The sequence below is a fragment of the Triturus cristatus genome, chromosome 4_2 (genome assembly GCF_964204655.1).
Source record: "Triturus cristatus chromosome 4_2, aTriCri1.1, whole genome shotgun sequence".
Classification (NCBI taxonomy): Eukaryota; Metazoa; Chordata; class Amphibia; order Caudata; family Salamandridae; genus Triturus; species Triturus cristatus.
In genome coordinates this window covers 930,438,317-930,448,316 of record NC_140586.1, presented here as the reverse complement: position 1 = coordinate 930,448,316, position 10,000 = coordinate 930,438,317, and the positions used below count along the sequence as shown (strand labels likewise).

At 54.0% G+C, this 10,000-nt stretch overlaps 3 non-coding genes across 3 annotated transcripts; 2 read left to right on the top strand and 1 right to left on the bottom strand.

The window, feature by feature from the left end:
• The first annotated feature begins 8,445 nt into the window (after positions 1–8,445).
• On the top strand, positions 8,446–8,517 carry TRNAW-CCA (transfer RNA tryptophan (anticodon CCA)). Its single transcript has one exon. It is a non-coding gene; the product is annotated as a tRNA-Trp (tRNA).
• A 71-nt stretch (positions 8,518–8,588) lies between these two features.
• TRNAG-GCC (transfer RNA glycine (anticodon GCC)) lies at positions 8,589–8,659 on the bottom strand. The gene has a single exon. It is a non-coding gene; the product is annotated as a tRNA-Gly (tRNA).
• A 1,150-nt stretch (positions 8,660–9,809) lies between these two features.
• Positions 9,810–9,883, top strand: TRNAN-GUU (transfer RNA asparagine (anticodon GUU)). The gene has a single exon. It is a non-coding gene; the product is annotated as a tRNA-Asn (tRNA).
• Positions 9,884–10,000: the final 117 nt, after the last annotated feature.

Below are 10,000 nucleotides of genomic sequence, written 5' to 3'. Positions count from 1 at the left end.
GCAGGCCAGCTCCTCCAGCGTCTTCTTCTCCTTCTAGTCGGGCAGAGGTTCTTTGTGGTAAACAGGATTCTGATTTCTTAGGAGCCAGGCTCCTACTTTTATACCATGATTCTTTTGTTCTTTAGCGCCAGGGGGCCTAGGCCTGGCTCAGTCCAGTTCTGGAGCACTTTGTTATGGTGACTCTGCTCTTTCCTTTCAGCAGCAGGGCAGAGACATCAGCCGCCCCACAGGGGGTGGCGCCGGCTTTGTGGTGGCAGAGCACAGGTCTATTCAAGAGTCAAGGTGTACTCCTCCCACCCATCCAGGGGTAATCTCTCTACCCACCACCTGGCAGCCAACCTGTCTCTGGGGATTCCCCCACCCTGCTCCTTACTGTTGCTAGGCAGAACACACACACACACAGCAGAGGCGGACTGAGATGGTCAGGTCAGTAAATACTAACTTTCTAAAAGTAGTATTTACAAACCCAGGATATTAAAATAAACTTGACTACAAGAAGTATTTTATTATTCTGAGTTCAGGCATACCAAACTTGACACTCTACCATGCTCTCTGAGTCCACTGGGGTCACAGCGTTGGCGTGATCCCAGCAGCCCATTCTGGCCTATGGAGAGCAGGTAGCCTTCAATAGTGAAGAACGGAAAGGGCTGTAATTCACTACTAAGACATGCCACACACACCAGGGCATGTCTTACCTTATGCCTACAATGCACCCTGCCCTCGGGCCTACCAGAGGGGTGGCTAATATGTAGGTAAGGGAAGGTTTAGGGACTGGCAAGTGGGGGCACTTGCGCAGTCAGCGCGACGGTCCCGGACCGCGCACAGGGTCTGCGGTGGCAGACCCTAGACACACTTTACAAGGCCGCTTCCGTGGGTGGCGCAACCAGCGCTGCAAGCCCACCAGCAGCATTGGCATTCACAAGCCCTGGCACCCCTGGTGCACTTTACTGGGGACTGACAGTGAATCCAATAAACCAATCATGGACATCAATTACAGGTACACTTTACCTAGGGAGCACTTGCACTGCGGCACGGATTAGCCGTGGCGCAGTGCCCTGAGCGGACAACACCAGCAAAACAATCGAGGCACACCATCAAAAAGTGGAAGGGAAACTCACGCCAAGGTGCCAGGTCTAACACGTGTCCCCTCCAGCTGAAATGTGGGGAGAACTACCCTTGCCCAGGGGGTTCCTCGTCACTAAGGCGGAAATACCTGGACAGACCGTCAGCGTTGGCGTGATCTGTACCAGGACGGTGTTCCACCGTAAAGTCCATACCCTGTAGGGAGATGGACCACCTCAACAGCTTCGGGTTTTCACCCCTCATTTGCATCAACCATCTGAGGGGCCTGTGGTCCGTCTGAACCCGGAAGTGAGACCCAAACAAGTAGGGTCTTAGCTTCTTCAGCGCCCAGACCACAGCAAATGCTTCTCGCTCAATTGCACTCCACCTACTTTCCCGTGGAAGTAACCTCCTACTGATGAAGGCTACGGGTTGGTCCCAGCCCTCCTCCGTCATCTGTGAAAGAACAGCCCCTACACCATGCTCTGAAGCGTCTGTCTGGACTAGGAATTCCTTGGAGAAGTCGGGGGCCAAGAGCACGGGCGCCGTGCACATGGCAGTCTTCAGGGTGTCGAAAGCTTTCTGACAGGTGTCAGTCCAAATCACGTTCCTGGGCTGCTTCTTCGAAGTCAGCTCTGTCAAGGGGGCAACGATCGTTCCATAGCCCTTGACAAACCTCCTGTAGTACCCAGTGAGCCCCAGGAAGGCCCTCACTGCGGTCTGCGTCTTGGGGGGTTCCCAAGCCAGGATGGTCTCGATTTTGGGTTGCAAGGGTGCCACCTTGCCACTCCCCACTTGGTGTCCCAAGTACACCACGGAACCCTGCCCGATCTGGCACTTGCTTGCCTTGATCGTGAGGCCTGCTCGGCGCAGCGCCATCAACACTTCCCAGAGGTGGCGCAGGTGTTCAGGCCAGGTGGCACTGAACACTGCGATGTCATCCAGGTAGGCGGCACTGAACGCATCCAGCCCAACCAGTACCTGGTTGACCAACCTCTGAAAGGTGGCAGGGGCATTCTTCATCCCAAATGGCATGACTCGGAACTGGAAGTGCCCATCTGGTGTAGAGAATGCGGACCTCTCTTTGGCCCCATCGGTCAAGGCGATCTGCCAGTACCCAGACGTTAAATCAAACGTGCTGAGGAACCGGGCAGCCCCCAGCCGATCAATGAGCTCATCAGCTCTGGGGATGGGGTGCGCGTCAGTCTTCGTGACTGAATTGAGTCCTCTGTAGTCCACACAGAACCGGAGTTCAGGTGTGGCTCCCGGCGCAGCAGCCTTTGGGACCAAGACCACGGGGCTGGACCAAGGACTGCTGGAGGACTCAACCACCCCTAGCGCAAGCATTTTGGAGACCTCCTCCCTAATGCAAGCTCTGACCCTGTCAGTTACCCTGTAAGCCTTGTGCTTCACAGGTAAGCTGTCTCCTGTGTCCACATCATGGACGCACCAATCTGTGACACCAGGAACCAGGGAGAATCGGTCGGAAAACTGTCCCAGCAAGTGGCGGCAGTCTTCCTGTTGTTCGGGCGTCAGGGTGGGTGAGAGGTTAACTCCATCCACTGACCCATCTTTCTCAGAGGCCACTAAGAGGTCAGGAAGAGGCTCGGTCTCCTCTTCCATTCCATCATCAGTGGCCAGCAGCATGCCCACTTCGGTCCTCTCTAAGTGGGGCTTAAGGCGGTTAACATGTAGGACCCTCAAAGGGTTCCTGGGAGTCTGCATGTCCACCAAGTAGGTGATAGGACTTTTGCGCTCCACAACCTCAAATGGACCTGTCCACTTATCCTGAAGTGCACACGGCTCCACTGGGGCCAAGACCCACACCTTTTGTCCAGGTTGAAGCTCTACCAGAGTGGCATTCCGGTCGTACCACCGCTTCATCTCCTCCTGGCTGGCTTCCAGATTTGCCTCAGCAAGTTGCCTGAAACGCCGAGTCTGGTTTCGGAAGGCCAGCATGTAACTATATACATTCTGGGGAGGTTTCCTGGGAGATTGCTCCCAGCCTTCCTTTACCAAACTCAGAGGTCCTCTTACCGGGTGACCATACAGAAGCTCAAAGGGGCTGAATCCTAGAGACTTCTGTGGCACCTCTCGGTAAGCGAAGAGCAGGCATGGCAAGAGGACGTCCCACTTACGCCTCATTGGACCGTCCAGGCCCATGATCATGCCTTTGAGGGTTCGGTTGAATCTCTCAACCAACCCATTTCCTTGGGGATGGTAAGGAGTGGTGAACTTGTATGTTACCCCACACTCCTTCCACAGGGATTTCATATATGTGGATATGAAATTGGTCCCCCTGTCACTCACCACCTCTAGAGGGAATCCCACTCGGGAGAAAATTCCCATCAGTGCCCGTCCCACCACGGGGGCCGTCACTGTCCTCAGAGGGATGGCTTCAGGGTACCGGGTGGCATGGTCCACCAAGACCAGGATGAACCTGTTGCCCAGGGCTGTCTTGGGGTCCAGAGGCCCCACAATATCAATACCCACTCGTTGGAATGGCGTACCGACCACAGGGAAAGGTTGCAGAGGAGCCTTGTGCTTCCCTCCGCTCTTACCACTTGCCTGGCAAGTCTGACAGGTTCTGCAGTAGGAATCTGAATTCTTATGCATTTGGGGCCAGTAAAAGTGGGTGACAAGCCTGTCATAGGTCTTGTCCATCCCCAAATGTCCTGCTAACGGCACATCATGAGCCAGCCCCAGTAGGAAGGTTCTGAACTTCTGGGGTACCACCAGCACACGGGCTGACCCAGGTTCAGCAGCCTTAGGCTCGGAATACAGGAGGTCACTCTCCCAGTACACGTAGTGTGTTTTGGCCTGAACACCATTGGCCTGGTCCGCAGCCTGTTGCCGCATACCCACGAGAGAAGGGCATTCTTTCTGCTCCCTGCAGAATTCCTCCCTGGAGGGACCTCCTTCTTGCTGCCAATGGGTCAGCTCAGGCAAGTCTCCCAGTTCGGCAATCTGTTCCCCGGTAGGCTCCAGAGCATCCCCCTCAGGGTCTACTTCTTCCTGGGCCGTGGGAACTTCGGGGGCCGGTTTCCCGCGCCTCCTGCGCCTTCTCCCTAAGGCCGGTTCCTGGACCTCTCCCTCAGGCTCCAGGACCCTCTCAACACCCCTACTGGCTGCCATGGACCGGGTGGTCACGCACGCCCAGTCGGGTAGACCCACCATCCTCAGATGCGTGGTCTTCTCCACCTTTTCCCAAGGGGAGCTCTCCAGGTCGTTCCCTAGCAGACAATCTACAGGCATGTCAGTTCTCACAGCGACTTGTAGAGTACCAGAGACCTCCCCCCACTCAAAGGGAACTTGAGCCATTGGACAACGACTCTCTACGTTGTCAGCATTGACAACCCTACAGTAGGCATTGGGTACAATCTGCTCTTGAGACACCAGGTGTTGCCTCACCGAGGTCACGCTGGCTCCTGTATCTCTAAGAGCCTCAACCTTCTTTCCATTGATGGTCACTACTTGCCCATATTTCTTAGTGTTAGAGGGCAGGTAGGTTACAGGGACCATCTCACTGTCTCCTAGCGAGACTAGGGTCATCTGCCCGGGACCCCCACCCTCCTGGACTGCTACCTCCTCCCCAAAGTTAACACTAGCTACCTGCCGGGGTGGAGCACCAGTGGGTGCGGTCTTACCAAACAGGCGACACTTAGGATCAGAGGCAATGTGACCCGGGTCACCACACCTATAACAATTGAAGGGCCCCTTTGGAACAGGTCTACCTGTCGGGGCCCCGTTCTGCTGCGGGGGTGGGGGAGGCTGAGAACCCTTCTGCTGGTTCCCTTGGGGATTACTTTGGGGGCCTTTTTGGAACCCTTTCTGTTTACCCCTGTCCCCCCCACTCTTCTGCTGGGGACCCTGCCCACCTTTGGCGGAGTCTCCCACTTGACCCTTGTGGACCCTGGTGCTGAGCCAGCGGTCCGCCTCCTCAGCAAGCTTCCTCGGGTTGGACAGCTTGCTATCTATCAGGTGCTGGCGTAGCTCAGGAAAACATTGACTGGACAAGTGCTCCCATGCAATTAAATCAAGCAGCCCTTGATAATCATTCACTTTGCTACCCTTCACCCAACCATCCAGCGCTCTGCAGAAAAAGGTCACATATTCCACATACGTACTCTCAGGGATCTTCTTGGTCTCCCTGAACCTCTGTCTATATAGCTCAGGAGTTAACCCATACCTGGTCATTAAAGCTTCCTTCATATGGGGGTATGAGGTTTGGAGATCTAAGGGTAAATCTAACAGTGTGTCACGCCCTTCAGCAAGGAACCTTCCCCACAACCCCGCTCCCCAGTCTTTCTCAGGGACCCGGTGTGAGGACATGGCCACCTTGTAGGCCCTAAACCACTGCCCTATGTCATCCTTTCTGAAATACTCCTTTACTACATCTTTGGGGATGTACACCTTAGACTCTACCTGCGCTGGTGGAGTGCTGCCACCAGAAGGAGCGGTGTCCAAACTTTTCGCCTTCAGCTCCAACTCCTTCAATCTTATATCATGATCCATTTGGCGTTGTTGTGCCTCCAGGGCCAACTTCTGCTTTTCCATTTCCATTTGTCCTGCCAACTTTGCCATCTCCATTGCATGCGCCCTGTCGGCTGCCCTGTCTGCCAGCTCCTCTGGCGACCGGACTCTGCTGGGCTCCTCAAGGTTGTCGGGTGGAACGATGTCCCCCGCATTCCGTGGGTCTCGTGACTCCTTCCAGGCTCTCAACGCCTTGGCGTACTGGACCCTCCTCTTGAATCCAGCATGGGGGACTCGGAATTTTACACTGTAGCCTTTCAATTGCTCCATCGAGTAGCCTTCCAGTCTCTCCCAATCCACCTCATCTATTCCAGAAATCACAGAGAGCGCTCTTCCAGCAGAGAGTGAGCCAGGCATGGTTGCAGTAATGGCAGATGTCTCGACAAAGTTCAACAAATGAAAACCTGTGGCTGCGTTACTTGGTCTGCTCTCACTATCTGGTGATTAATAACTCACTGTATGCAAATTACAAGTGCAAGTCCGAAATCCCAGCCGCTGCCAACAATGTTAGAGTCGGGGATCTCTGGTTGGCGCAAGGTTGCCCTTGTGTCAAGCAGGAACCCTCTCCTCCACGTCAGGGCGCAGGATAACCCCTCGCGAATGACCCTTGCTCACCCTCTAGGTGCGTGGCGTGAGCAGCCAAGGCGATTCCTCAGGCGTTGTTGGTTAAGCACTTACAATCGTACACACAGTAAATACATCAATCCCCCCAGAAACGGACACCAGACTTGGATATATATCAAAATACGATTCTTTATGTAAAAATAAGGTATATATATCTCAGCAGACTTATCACAAGACCAATAACGTTTTCGCTAGGCCGCCAGGTTATACAGCAGGCAAATGTTCTGGGTTCGTAGTTTCAAATGGATACTTTGTAGTCTCTTTACTTGTAGTTCCAGTACTCACAGAGATCGGTTCCTGCGAACGGGGGAAATAAGGCGTTGCGGGCCCCGAGCCCGATACTGGAACTTCTTTCGTGATGTGGAGAGTCGGCACAGGTCGGTGCGACTCTCAGCTTGGGAAGTGTTCTTGGGTCCTCAATCAGCAGGTGTGGGCACGTAGGCAGGCGCGGCCAGCGACCCTTTAGCACGGCGGTGCCGGAGGGTCTCCACAGCGGGGGCGGCGCGGCCTGAGATGTCCGGGGATAGCGAAGCGGGGTCGCAGGGCACGGTCAGTGCAGCTGGATGACCCGGCGTAGATCACAGTCGTCGGACGGCTTCCGGCGGGAGGGGTGATAGCGCGGTCAGCGCGCTCCAGTAGCAGGCGGTGACAGGGATGCAGGCGGCCTGGCCCGGGGACAGAGAGCGGCTCGGGACGGAGCGGGGCTCTCACGGGTTTGAGGCAGGCGAGCTTCTGAGTGTCACGGCCCTAGGAGGGACGATGAGGGGCGCAGTCTCTTTCCAGCGGGATGCACACACGGCTCGAATTGGAGGACGAGCAAAAGCACAGAGAACCCACTGTTCCTGGGGTTCAGTTCAGGGGGCAAGCTCAGATCAAGCCCTTGGAGAATGTTCAAGCACAAAGTAGCAAAGTCTTCTCAGTAAGTCTCTTCCTCTCCTTTCTCAGCAAGGCAAGCAGCAGGCCAGCTCCTCCAGCGTCTTCTTCTCCTTCTAGTCGGGCAGAGGTTCTTTGTGGTAAACAGGATTCTGATTTCTTAGGAGCCAGGCTCCTACTTTTATACCATGATTCTTTTGTTCTTTAGCGCCAGGGGGCCTAGGCCTGGCTCAGTCCAGTTCTGGAGCACTTTGTTATGGTGACTCTGCTCTTTCCTTTCAGCAGCAGGGCAGAGACATCAGCCGCCCCACAGGGGGTGGCGCCGGCTTTGTGGTGGCAGAGCACAGGTCTATTCAAGAGTCAAGGTGTACTCCTCCCACCCATCCAGGGGTAATCTCTCTACCCACCACCTGGCAGCCAACCTGTCTCTGGGGATTCCCCCACCCTGCTCCTTACTGTTGCTAGGCAGAACACACACACACACAGCAGAGGCGGACTGAGATGGTCAGGTCAGTAAATACTAACTTTCTAAAAGTAGTATTTACAAACCCAGGATATTAAAATAAACTTGACTACAAGAAGTATTTTATTATTCTGAGTTCAGGCATACCAAACTTGACACTCTACCATGCTCTCTGAGTCCACTGGGATCACAGCGTTGGCGTGATCCCAGCAGCCCATTCTGGCCTATGGAGAGCAGGTAGCCTTCAATAGTGAAGAACGGAAAGGGCTGTAATTCACTACTAAGACATGCCACACACACCAGGGCATGTCTTACCTTATGCCTACAATGCACCCTGCCCTCGGGCCTACCAGAGGGGTGGCTAATATGTAGGTAAGGGAAGGTTTAGGGACTGGCAAGTGGGGGCACTTGCGCAGTCAGCGCGACGGTCCCGGACCGCGCACAGGGTCTGCGGTGGCAGACCCTAGACACACTTTACAAGGCCGCTTCCGTGGGTGGCGCAACCAGCGCTGCAAGCCCACCAGCAGCATTGGCATTCACAAGCCCTGGCACCCCTGGTGCACTTTACTGGGGACTGACAGTGAATCCAATAAACCAATCATGGACATCAATTACAGGTACACTTTACCTAGGGAGCACTTGCACTGCGGCACGGATTAGCCGTGGCGCAGTGCCCTGAGCGGACAACACCAGCAAAACAATCGAGGCACACCATCAAAAAGTGGAAGGGAAACTCACGCCAAGGTGCCAGGTCTAACACACCTGCACTCAATTTCATCAATAGGATGGAAAACAAAAAGCCAAACCTTGTAATACAACCCTAGGCACATAAGGAGGTGGGCAAAAATGAAAAGGCTCACAACATTTGCTGATGTGACTCCAAAAGCAAGGACCTCGTGGCGCAACGGTTGCGCGTCTGACTCCAGATCAGAAGGTTGCGTGTTCAAATCACGTCGGGGTCACTGTTTCCCATTTTATGCCCCACTGAGTTCCCATATTTGATTTAGAAAGCAAAGTCAAAAGAACACAGCCTTGCATTGGCCGGGAATCGAACCCGGGCCTCCCGCGTGGCAGGCGAGAATTCTACCACTGAACCACCAATGCTTCACATGTGTAGCTTAGAGACAGAGCTCTGTCCAAGACAGTGATGAGGCGCACGCACTCAAATTGCACACCTATGAACAAAGTGTGTGCAACAGACATTGGAATGCCAACGTTTCACATGATGGCAAGAATCAGATGCAGGAGACTATAAGTATGAATGTTTTTGCATTTGCTGAGGTCACTGGCTTGGGACTAGTGTTGTGGTTATCAGGGCATGATGGCAGGCTGCTCCCGACAGAAGTGGCTCATAGAAGGCAGCCTCCAGATCACCAGCACTATTGTGTTTCAGATCATGTCACTGAACTCTCCTCCTTAAAAATCCTTCCCACTGTCTTTGCCAAATTCCCTGTCCTCCCCGAAATGCTGGGGTGAAACGGGCAGAGTTCTGCGCCCTGCGTCCCTTTATGCGTCCCTAACGCGCTCCCAACGCGGCCTACAGCCCTGGTCGGGCACAGACCACTGGGGCCTCTGGAGAGCAAGACCTCCAGAAGCCTATGGTCAGGCCTATTGCACAGGCATTTTGTGCCTGGCCATTCCGGGATTGTTGTGTTTCAAGGCCCAGCCATCAATACTAATGTGATGGCTTTCCCTGAGAACCCTCATGTCCCTGTCCTCCCAAGAGCCCGAGCTTTTATGTAAAATAAGGTGTGCACCTTGGGCCTTCCCCTTTGCGCTCTCTGCCCCCTCTCTTTCTCCAAAGCTGAGCTCTGCAGGTAAATGTATCTATCTGAGTGAGGGGCTAGGGAGGGCCTTGCCCAGCAGTCTTACAAAGCAAGAGTTCAGAGAAAGCACCTGCTCTGGGAAGGAGACTCCGCTCACAGAGAAGACAAGTCTAACATGCCACAGTGAAGATTGGATGGGCAAGACACACGCCTGACAGGCTGGTAGAACACCACCAGAGGAGCAGATAGCTACGCTAAGAAGGCCACAGAAAAGTCATACATGTATCTCATACACTGGGACTGGTTGTAATACTGGCCCTAACACCATAAGATAGTAGTCTGCGCATCATAACACCCAACAGTGACAAGACACTAAGCTTATGGCAAATGCTGCGTAGGATAAAGACGCCTTATATAACACAAGCTCAAGGCAGGCGCGCACACATAAAGATATATGTTGAGTCTCAGGAGATGTGCTTTTGTCACTAGTCTTTGTGGCGCAATCGGTTAGCGCGTTCGGCTGTTAACCGAAAGGTTGGTGGTTCAAGCCCACCCAGGGACGTTTCCTTTTGCATGCATGAAGCACTTTAATAAATCATAGTAATGTGCCTTTGGTCTAGAGCTCCTGCGTGAGACCCTTTCCCTGAACATTTCAATCCTCTGCGTTCTCTCTGCACCT